The sequence below is a fragment of the Galeopterus variegatus genome, unplaced genomic scaffold (assembly GCF_000696425.1).
Source record: "Galeopterus variegatus unplaced genomic scaffold, G_variegatus-3.0.2 Scaffold6120, whole genome shotgun sequence".
Lineage (NCBI taxonomy): Eukaryota > Metazoa > Chordata > Mammalia > Dermoptera > Cynocephalidae > Galeopterus > Galeopterus variegatus.
The window spans coordinates 163,779-173,884 of NW_007732231.1; the positions used below are offsets into that span (position 1 = coordinate 163,779).

Sequence of the window (10,106 nt, forward strand, 5' to 3'; positions counted from 1 at the left end):
TTTTTTTTTTAAAAAAAAGATGACCTGTGAGGGGATCTTAACCCTTGACTTGGTGTTGTCAGCACCACGCTCTCCCAAGTGAGCTAACCAGCCATCCCCTCTACGTAGGTATCTGAACCCGTGGCCTTGGTGTTATGAGCACCACACTCTCCCAAGTGAGCCACGGGCCGGCCCCTGTTTTTTTTTTTTTTTTTTAAAGAGACCCAGAGACCATGTGTTTTAGAATCTTGCTCTGGTTTAGTCTTTGTCTGTAGTTGAGGTTGGTCAGCACATTTGTCTATTACTTGGATTAATGACTAAGTACAAATATACATGCATGAGGTCTAGCGGGTTAGCTCAGTTGGTTAGAATGCAGCCTAGTAACACCAAAGGCATGGGTTCGGATCCCCATCCAGGCTAGCCGCGGGGTAAAGTAAAAAAAAATGCTTTGGGGCTGGCTCGTTACTCAGTGGGTTAGAGCATGGTGCTCATAACACCAAGATCCAAGGTTCAATCTCTGTACTGGCCACCAAAAATTTTAAAAAAAGAAACCAATATACATGCATATGGTAGGTTGGACTATAGTGTTGATACTTTTTATTTTTAATTCTATATTATTATTGAATCAGTCTGAGGGAGGAATCTTTTTTAACTCTTTTAATAAAAAATTTCAAATACAAACAAAAGTAGAGTTGTATAATGAACTTACATGTGCCCATCAGCCAGCTTCAGTACGTATTTTACTCTGGTCTACCTTATTTCATTTATAAGTATTTATTGTCTCTATTTTTGAAGCAAATCTTAAAACTTGTACCTATCATTTAGGAAGACTCTTGAAACAATATGTATAGAAAGTAACAAAGACCAATTACTCCCAAATAAGCAGGAGGTCTGCAAGTCACTGTTGAAGCAGAATGTTGTTCATCTTTAAAAAAAAAAAAAGAAAAAAGAAAAGTTATTTCTTTTTTTTTAAAGATGATTAGTAAGGGGATCTTAACCCTTGACTTGGTGTTGTCAGCACCACGCTCTCCCAAGTGAGCTAACCGGCCATCCCTATATAGGGATCCAAACCCGCGGCCTTGGTGTTATCAGCACTGTACTCTCCTAAGTGAGCCATGGGCCGGCCCTAGAAAAGTTATTTCTGAAGTTTATCACCAGCAAAGGAAAACCAGAGTAATGGTCTAACTTTTAAAAATAACTTATTTTAAATGTAAAAGTTAAAAATTCTCTTCAAGAAGTGATTCCTTTTTTTTTTTTTTTTAATCTCAGTGGTGCTGATCACTGAGATCAGCATTCATTCATTCACTGAACAAATATCTATTGCGTACCCAGTATGTGCTGTATGCTTATGCTAGGTGGTGAGGATACAGAAGTGGACATGGGTTGTATGCTTTAGTGATGGGAGCTTACATTTTAATGTGGGAGACACACAACCAGTTATGAAAAGAAATGTGATTTCAGGTAGTGATAAGTACTATGACAAGAAAGCATGGTCAGTTAATTCAGCATGTCTGTGTTGGGGCAGGAGAGTGGGGCAAGGCAAGGGGCTACTCTGGCAGAGTGGAGAAAACATTTTTGATAAAGTGACATTTGAAGAGATCTGAATGTTGAGAAGAAGACAATCATTCCTGAGTGGGAATCACCTTGCCATTTGTGCTCCTGCACAAAAACGTGTGGTAGTTCCCTATTATAGATAGTAAAAATCTAAAATCCTTAGCCCAGTCTACCTCTTCCTCGAATGAATAAATCAGTTTGGTCCTCTCTTTCGAGAGTAGTGTTGTCTCATTACTTTTCTTCCCCCGCATGCTTCTCATTTTTGCTTACCTTTTTTCTCTGCCTGGAGTATCCTTTCTTTTCTCTACAGATTTAAATCTGCATGGCTTACTACACGTGATTGCCTTAGTCTATAGCAATTTAGCCTCTGAACCCCAGCATAGCACTTGCTCTCTGTACTACTGAATAGGCGCTTCTCTTTTCCCAATTAGATAGTGTTGTCTTTGTGGGGCAAGTCCTCTTGTTTTAATTTTTTCTAGTTATCTTTGCATATCGAGGATCAGAAATGGATGCAAAAGTATTTCCTGCTATGTTCTTCAAAAAAAAATTAAGAAAAATGGAAGAGCATTATTTTTCTTTAACTGAGTGGACAGCATCTGGGTATGAGTTTGGGTATGTTGAGTGGATAAAGAAAAATAACGCTCTTCTATTTTTCTTAATTTTTTTTTAAAAGAACAAAGCAGGAAATACTTTCGCAAAATGGGCGTGGAGGTGGAACATACAAGTAGGAAGAGGCAGTTAAGAAATTGGAATTGGGACATGTTGTAACACTAAGGTCAAGGGTTCAGATCTCTGTACCAGTGAACTACAAAAAAACCCCAAAAAACAAAAAAACTGGGACATAGTAGAAAAGCAGGAGCTATTTTCTGCATGCACAGTGTGTGCCCCATTCCTCTTCACCCAACACTCATGTTTAAGACTTGTTAGTTTTGGGCCGGCCCGGTGGCGCACTGGAGAGTGTGCTGCTTGGGAGCGTGGCGGGAGCGCCGCCGAGGGTTCGGATCCCATTTGGAGACCGGTTCCTGCTCACTGGCTGAGCGCGGTGCTGGCGCAACACCGAGGGTTGCGATCCCGTTGCCGGTCCCCGGTACGGGCGTGACACCGAGGGTTGTGATCCCGTTGCCGGTCCCCGGTACGGGCGTGACACCGAGGGTTGTGATCCCGTTGCCGGTCCCCGGTACGGGCGTGACACCGAGGGTTGTGATCCCGTTGCCGGTCCCCGGTACGGGCGTGACACCGAGGGTTGTGATCCCGTTGCCGGTCCCCGGTACGGGCGTGACACCGAGGGTTGTGATCCCGTTGCCGGTCCCCGGTACGGGCGTGACACCGAGGGTTGTGATCCCGTTGCCGGTCCCCGGTACGGGCGCGACACCGAGGGTTGCGATCCCGTTACCGGTCAGTAAAAAAGACAAAAAGGAAAAAAAAAAAAAAGACTTGTTAGTTTTGAGTGCCAGGATTGGAATTAGTAAAGAAAAACCATAATTTCTATTTTAAAACAATAATGGCATAACTGAAACTCATACCCAGGTGTTATTACTTCAAGGCTTTTTTCATATTAGGCTTTTTCTTGTTTTTAAGCTGGGTCTTGAAGCAATCATTGAACTTGGATGGGAGGGAGATTTTACAGATACAAGGAGGAAAGAGAATGAAGGCATAAAATGTGAGGATCAAAGTGTAGATGATTTGTGGTTTAGAAAGTAGCATTGGCATTGGGGCAGTAGATGGAAGAATTCAGCTGTTAGGACAGGGGTTTGTGTTTCCTATCCTGCTGTCATTGTTTTGTTTCACTTTTTCCCCTGCTGGTATGTGTTCCTTTTTTAGTACTTTACCAGTATTGATATCTTATATTCCTTGCAGTCTTTATACAACATCTAATAGTTAACATTCGTCACGTTTTTGTGTCTTTCACTCTTATCTCTTATTCGAGACTCTTAACATAGTGTAACTAAACATAATAAAAAGACAAATGGGAAGGATTATTATTTCAAACAAACTAAGCAGTATACGTGGAAAAATTAGAGCCAGGTTAGATGAAAATAGAACTATTTTTGTAATAATGGTGGTTTTTAAAAAAATATTATGATAAAATAAAATTATGGATGGTAGATGATTTTAAAATCTAAGTTTGATGATAGTTCTTATTTACATTAAGGCACATTTTATAGAAATTTATACCATTATTTCCAAGTATTCTTCCTCACTTCTTCCATTAAATTTTCCTGTAGTAATGTACTTGATCTTGCAGGTGACACTGTTTCTGAGAAATACTTCAGCATCTCCATTGTTACTCAGTGTACCTAATAACATCAGACTCCATGTTCTCATATACCTTGTTAATGAGGGTCTCCTAGAAAAAGGCTTGAGCTGTAACTTCAAGGAAGAATATGTAAAACTTTCTGCTTGGAAAACTTAGTTGGATAAAGAAATCCTATAGTGAATGTAGTCTTGTATCTATCACACAGTAGACACTGCTGTGTATCTTGCTGTTACATCAAATTCAATATGTCCAAAATAAGACATTTTCTTTTACAAATCAGTTCTATCATTTGATTTAGTTATTTCTCTTGGTGACATCATTGTTTGCTCATGCTTGAAATACTTGAAGCCTTGAAAAGACTCCTGTTTTTTTCCTCTCCACACTTAATTTGCATTTAGTTAAAAACTGTTGTTTGAGAGTTGCATTACTGAAAAAATATTGAGCTATATAAAGATTTGTTCAAATTTTTACTCTGCTTCCTCTAGCTTATGATCTTAGGCAAATCATTTGACCTCTCTGAACCTTGATTTCCATATTTGTAGGAAGGTGGTGATGGAATTGATGATTTCAGAGATCGTTATCTTTAAAATGCTTTTATTCTTCTTTAGCACTTTAGCTTATCTCCATCACCTCCTTTCTTTTTCTTCTTCTAATTTGACCCTGATGGCTTTATTACTGAGCTGTTGTAATAGCCTCTTCTGCCTTTGGTCTCTTCTTTGTGTCAGTCTATTCAGTAGTGTTAATGCTTCTAAAACAGATTTTATCACATCATATTTCTGTCCAAGTAGTCAGGCATTCTTCTTCTTCTTCTTTTTTTTTAAAAAGATGAACGGTAAGGGGATCTTAACCCTTGACTTGGTGCTGTCAGCACCACGCTCTCCTTAACCCTTGACTTGGTGCTGTCAGCACCACGCTCTCCCAAGTGAGCCAACTGGCCATCCCTATAATAGGGACCCAAACCCGAGGCCTTGGTGTTATCAGCACCACACTCTCCCAAGTGAGCGATGGGCCTGCCCATCATTCTTCTTTGATTAGAGTAAATTCTGCATTTTTGACACATTTTCAGAATCTTTCACAATCTAGTCAGAGGCTGCAAACTGATGGCCTCTGGGCCAGAATAATGCTATATCCTTTTTTTTCAACCTTATTTTCCCTTACCCTCTACTGGAAATCATTTGGTTGTGGTTGAGTTGTTTCTTTTCATGCTCCAGATAAGAAATACAAGGGTACTTCAGAAAGTTCACAGAAAAATAGAATTGAAAGGTAATACAAAATTTTCCATGAATTTTTTTGAAGTACCGGCATATGTATTCTTCTCTTGAAGCATTTGCTCAGGGTGTTTCCTACTATTCTTTATCGTTTCCTATGGAAATCATGTTCACTTTTCCTGGAAACCTCCCTATACAGATTGATACTTAATAGAGGTAGCTCTCTTTTGTGAATTCCTTTGAAAATGGAAGCATTTAGAAATATGGAAAGTTATGAGCCAAAAAAAATATGTCTTTGATTCAACAACACCTATTGAACTATAATATTATATAAAATTATTGAGCACCTATTATGTGGTGGGCACTGTTACAGGTATTAGGGCTGTAACAGTAGTCAAGAACAACTGTGCCCGTTCACTTAAGCAGATGATATGCAAAAATAGGGCTGGCCAGTTAGAGCACAATCTTATAACACCGAGGTCACAGGTTCTGATCCCTGTACCAGCCCCCTGCCAAATTTTAAAAAAAAAAAAAAAAAGCAAAAATGTTAACAACCTGGCTTCAAAGTGCTTTCGTAAACATTTGATCCATGCAGCAGTACTGAAGTACTTCAGGAAAGAGAGCTTCAGAGAGATTAAGTGAATTTCTCAGGGTCAGATAGGTAAAAAGGTAAAAGGAGGTTTTCTGACTTGGTCCAGTGCTCAGTCTGACTTACTTCGTTTTTATTACTTAGACAATACAGTCTTCAAGTGCAAGAGGATAAAGTATAAAACACGAATGTTTCCTGTTACTGTATATATCATCCCCTTCCCAGACCTAAACCCTGTGAACAATTGTGTACATCTTTCACTCTCCTTTCTGTGCCTTTGTGTGTGTGTTTTAACAAATGTCATTGTATTGTTTGAATTCATTGCATGTAACTCATTACTACCAAAAAGTTTAAACAGACAAACCTCATAGCAGTGTGTATTTCTGAATCACAAAAACGGCATTTTTTTTTTTTTTGAAAGATGACCGGTAAGGGGATCTTAACCCTTGGCTTGGTGTTGTCAGCACCACGCTCACCCAGTGAGCAAACCGGCCATCCCTACATGGGATCCGAACCCTTGGCCTTGGTGTTATCAGCACCACACTCTCCCGAGTGAGCCACGGGCTGGCCCCCGCAAAAACGGCATTTTATTATGTCTTTCTTTGCCATCTTCTCTTTTCCCCTCTTAGTATATCAAGAACATCTTTTTTTTTTTTTTTTTTATGGGAGGTCGGTGGGGAGAACCAAACCCTTGACCTTGGTGTCCAAGGCTCCACTCTAACCAAGAAAAACAACATTTTTAATGGCTACATAACGTGTCATTGTATGGCAATTCAATAGCTGAATCATTCAAACCCCTGTTGTGAGGCTCTTAAAATGTTTCTCATTTTCTAAATCAAAAACAACATTGTTAAGCTTTATTTTCTCTTTTATCTTTGTGTACTTATTTCATTGTTTCCTTATGTACTTAGAAATGGAATTCCTTAGTTCAAATCATCAAGTTTATTTATTTAATAGTCATGGTTTGTGCAACATGGGTTATACAAAACCTGGCCTTCTGTGTCTTCTATTTTAAAAATAAAAGAAATAGACTGTTCTCATGAAGCTTAGAGTCCATTTGGGGAGATAACATTCACCTTTGGAATTTCAAAAGAACAACTAAAAAGCACTTAAAATCACCTTTGTTAAACAGTAAAACATACTATAAAATGCTTATGGGGTTATAAGAGAAGTTATCAGGATAAGGTATGGTTATTTGGTCAAGAGCTCATGGAGGGATAGATTTTAGAGTGGAGAAGACAAAATGCAGAACTGAATTTATTCAATTAAAAATGAGTGTTATTTTTTCCTTTTACAGTATAAGGATTTAGATGTCAGTTAATTAGAATACCAAGAATGAACTTGTGGAAAGAATTTAACTATAAAGTAAATACTTATTAAATTAAAAAAATTGAAACTCTTCTTATGACTTCCATCACAAATAAAGTCATTTTAAGTTAGAATAAATCACCAAACAGTTTATTTTGTCTTGTTTTAAGCCCACTTATTTAAAAAGAGAAACAGCAGAAGCAGCAAATACCTGAGCATTTGATGTTCAAGGCTCTCTTGCACCATTAGGCTTTTGAGAATTGGGCTGTAGTTTGTTATAGTGTGGTTCTGTCATGGTTCCCTCTTTGGTGGCTTCTTTTTTTTGGCAGCTGGCTGGTATGGGGATCCTAACCCATGACCTTGCTGTTATAAGGCTGCACTGTAACCAACTGAGCTAACTGGCTGACCCCTATGGTGGCTTTTTAATTAGATGACAAGAGTCATGTAGAGTATCAACCAAGGCGTGCTTTCCTTTGTACTTACTTTTACAGTGGCAGGTAGTTGTTGGGTTTTTTTTTTTTTGCTTGCTTCTTTGTTTTTTAAGTACTCCATGTGTGCATGATACAGTGCCAGAGTAGATGCTTAGTCGTGTTTGTGTGGACAGAGGAAAACAGATGACTGGTATATAGAATTCTGTCTTAGTCCATTTTCTGTTGCTTATAACAGAATGCCTGAAACTGGGTAATCTATAAAGAAACAAAAATTATTTCTTACAGTTCTGGAGTCTGGAAAGTCCATAGTTGAGGGGATGCATCTAGTGAGGGCCTTCTTGCTGGTGGGGACTCTGCAGAGTCCCAAAGGCATCTCAGGGCATCACATGGTGAGGGGGCTGAGTGTGTTAGTTCAGGTTTCTCTCTCTCTTATAAAGCCATCAGTTTCATTCCCATGATAACCCATTAATCCATGAATAGATTAATCCATTCATGATGGTAGAGCCCTCATGACCCAATCAATCACCTCTTAAAGGCCCCACCTCTCAATATTGCCACATTGAGGATTCAGTTTCAACATCAAGTTTCCAAGACAGACATTCAAACCATAGCAAATTCTGAAAATCTGCTTTGCTACACCTACTGTGCTGCTAGGTCTCTGAAGAGATGAGATAAGAACTGAGGGCATTCCAGACAAAACAGCCTTCCTTATTATAGCTAGGCCTTTTTGCTCCTAGGTCTTTGGTCCCAAATCTAGTATGGTGCATTAGACTAGACTATAAAGTTGCAAGGGCTCATGGCCCAGGATAGTGACAAGCCCAAATAGTCTGCCTTTGGGAGGAGAGGAGCACATAGGAGAAAATTGCGAAGAGCAGCTCAAAACTGTTTTTTTTTTTTTAACCTTTCTTTTTCGGTGGTGGGGGGAGGGGTGTTGGTGTCTGACTGATAGGAGATCCAAACGCTGGACCTTGGTGTCACCAACACCGTGCTCTAACCAGCTGAGCTAACTGGCCAGCCCTCAGAACTCTTAAGAAGGAAAGGATACCAGGAGATTCTCAAATGTTAAAACTAAAAGAAGGAAGGTAAGGAGTCCAAGCAAAGGAGATAATCCAAGGAGAGGCTAAGAAGATCCTTCCCTCCAGAAGCTTCAGACCAGTTTTGTCTGGCTATGCTTCTTTTTTTTTTTGTCTTTTTTCGTGACTGGCAACGGATCGCAACCCTCAGTGTCGCGCCCGTACTGGACTGGGACCGGCAACGGGATCGCAACTCTCGGTGTTGCCCCCGCACCTCGCTCAGCCAGCGAGCGGCTGGTCTGTATGTGGGATCCGAACCCTCAGCGGGAGCGCCGCCACGCTCCCAAGCGGCACACTGTAGCAGTGCGCCACCAGGCCGGCCTCTGGCGATGCTTCTTGACCACCCTTGCTTGTTAATAAGCCCAGAGCTTTCTGTGCCAAATGTTCTTCTCTGCCCTCTTTTCCTAGTTTGGTTTGTTCAATAAATATTTATTAAGCATTTCTATGTACTACGCATAGGTCCATAGTGGAAAATAGACAAGAATCCTTGCCCTTGTGGAGCTCACATTTCAGAGAGCTAATATATCTTTCCCCCTTCTGTAAATCCTCCCAAGGCATACCTGTCCCCTAACTACTCTCACCAAAACTCATCCCTGTTATAGTGGTATAATTGTGTTCTTTTTTGTATTCATTTTGTTATTGACCCACATATTTACTTTTCTTTCTTTGGTTGTGTGATGTAAATTTAAAGATGGGGGGGTGGAGCCTAGAATTTCTGCCATAGGGTCAGAGATGTTTAGGTTAAACAAAGGCAAAATTTATATGTTACTTTTAAGTTTTTGTTGGGCATAGATTGGAAATGTAGTTAATCAGGGGATAAAGTTAAGGGAGATAACTGGAAGAAAGTCAGTAAACAGCTTTTTTAGATGTTATGGGGGAATGACTGTTACTGAAAAATGTTAAAAGATAAGCTGGCACTGAAATAATCAGTGTAACTAGGTTTTCTAATAAGGACCCTGAGCAAGTCATTTTTCCTGTGCAGACAATGGAAATAAAACTATGTTAGTGAGTGGTTCTCAACACTCCATGTTAAAAACACCTGGGAGGCTTTTGCAGTCCAGTCAGTCTTTGGGAGGTAGGACTCAGGCTGCTTTTTTTTTTAATTTTTAAATTTTTATTAGCATATTCATTGTTACAAATCATATTTATTCTTTATGCCTCTTATCCAATCTCTCCCCTTCTCTCTCCCCCTCCATTGGGCCTGTTTTGGGGGGGAAGGTGGAGGACCTGTTTTTAAAAGCCTTCCATTAATATCACTGAAAGCACCCAGGTCAGAGTGAAAATCATTATACTGAATCAAAGACCTCTCCAACTGTAATATCTTTTTTTTTTTTTTTTGGCAGCTGGCCTGTAAGGGGATCTGAACCCTTGATCTTGGTGTTATTGGCACCACTGTCTTAACTAGCTAAGCTAACCAGCTAGCCCCCAACCGTGACATCTTGCATTTTATGAAATGTAATAGAAGATAGCATCCTGTGAACAACTGTAGCTTGTGGAAATACATGCAGATTTATTTTATTTTATTTTATTTTTTTGTCTTTTGTCTTTTTCCGTGTCCGGCAACGGATCGCAACCCTCAGTGTTGCCCCCGTACCGGACCGGGGACCGGCAACGGGATCGCAACCCTCGGTGTTGCTCCCACGCCTCGCTCAGCCAGTGAGCGGGAACCGGTCTGTATGTGGGATCCGAACCCTCGGGCAGGAGCGC

The 10,106-nt window shown here is 40.1% G+C and overlaps 1 protein-coding gene across 2 annotated transcripts in view; it reads left to right on the forward strand.

Moving 5' to 3' along the window:
- LOC103605849 (putative RNA-binding protein Luc7-like 2) overlaps positions 1-10,106 on the forward strand; it is a 64,040-nt gene that overhangs the window by 24,189 nt on the left and 29,745 nt on the right. The window lies entirely within an intron of this gene.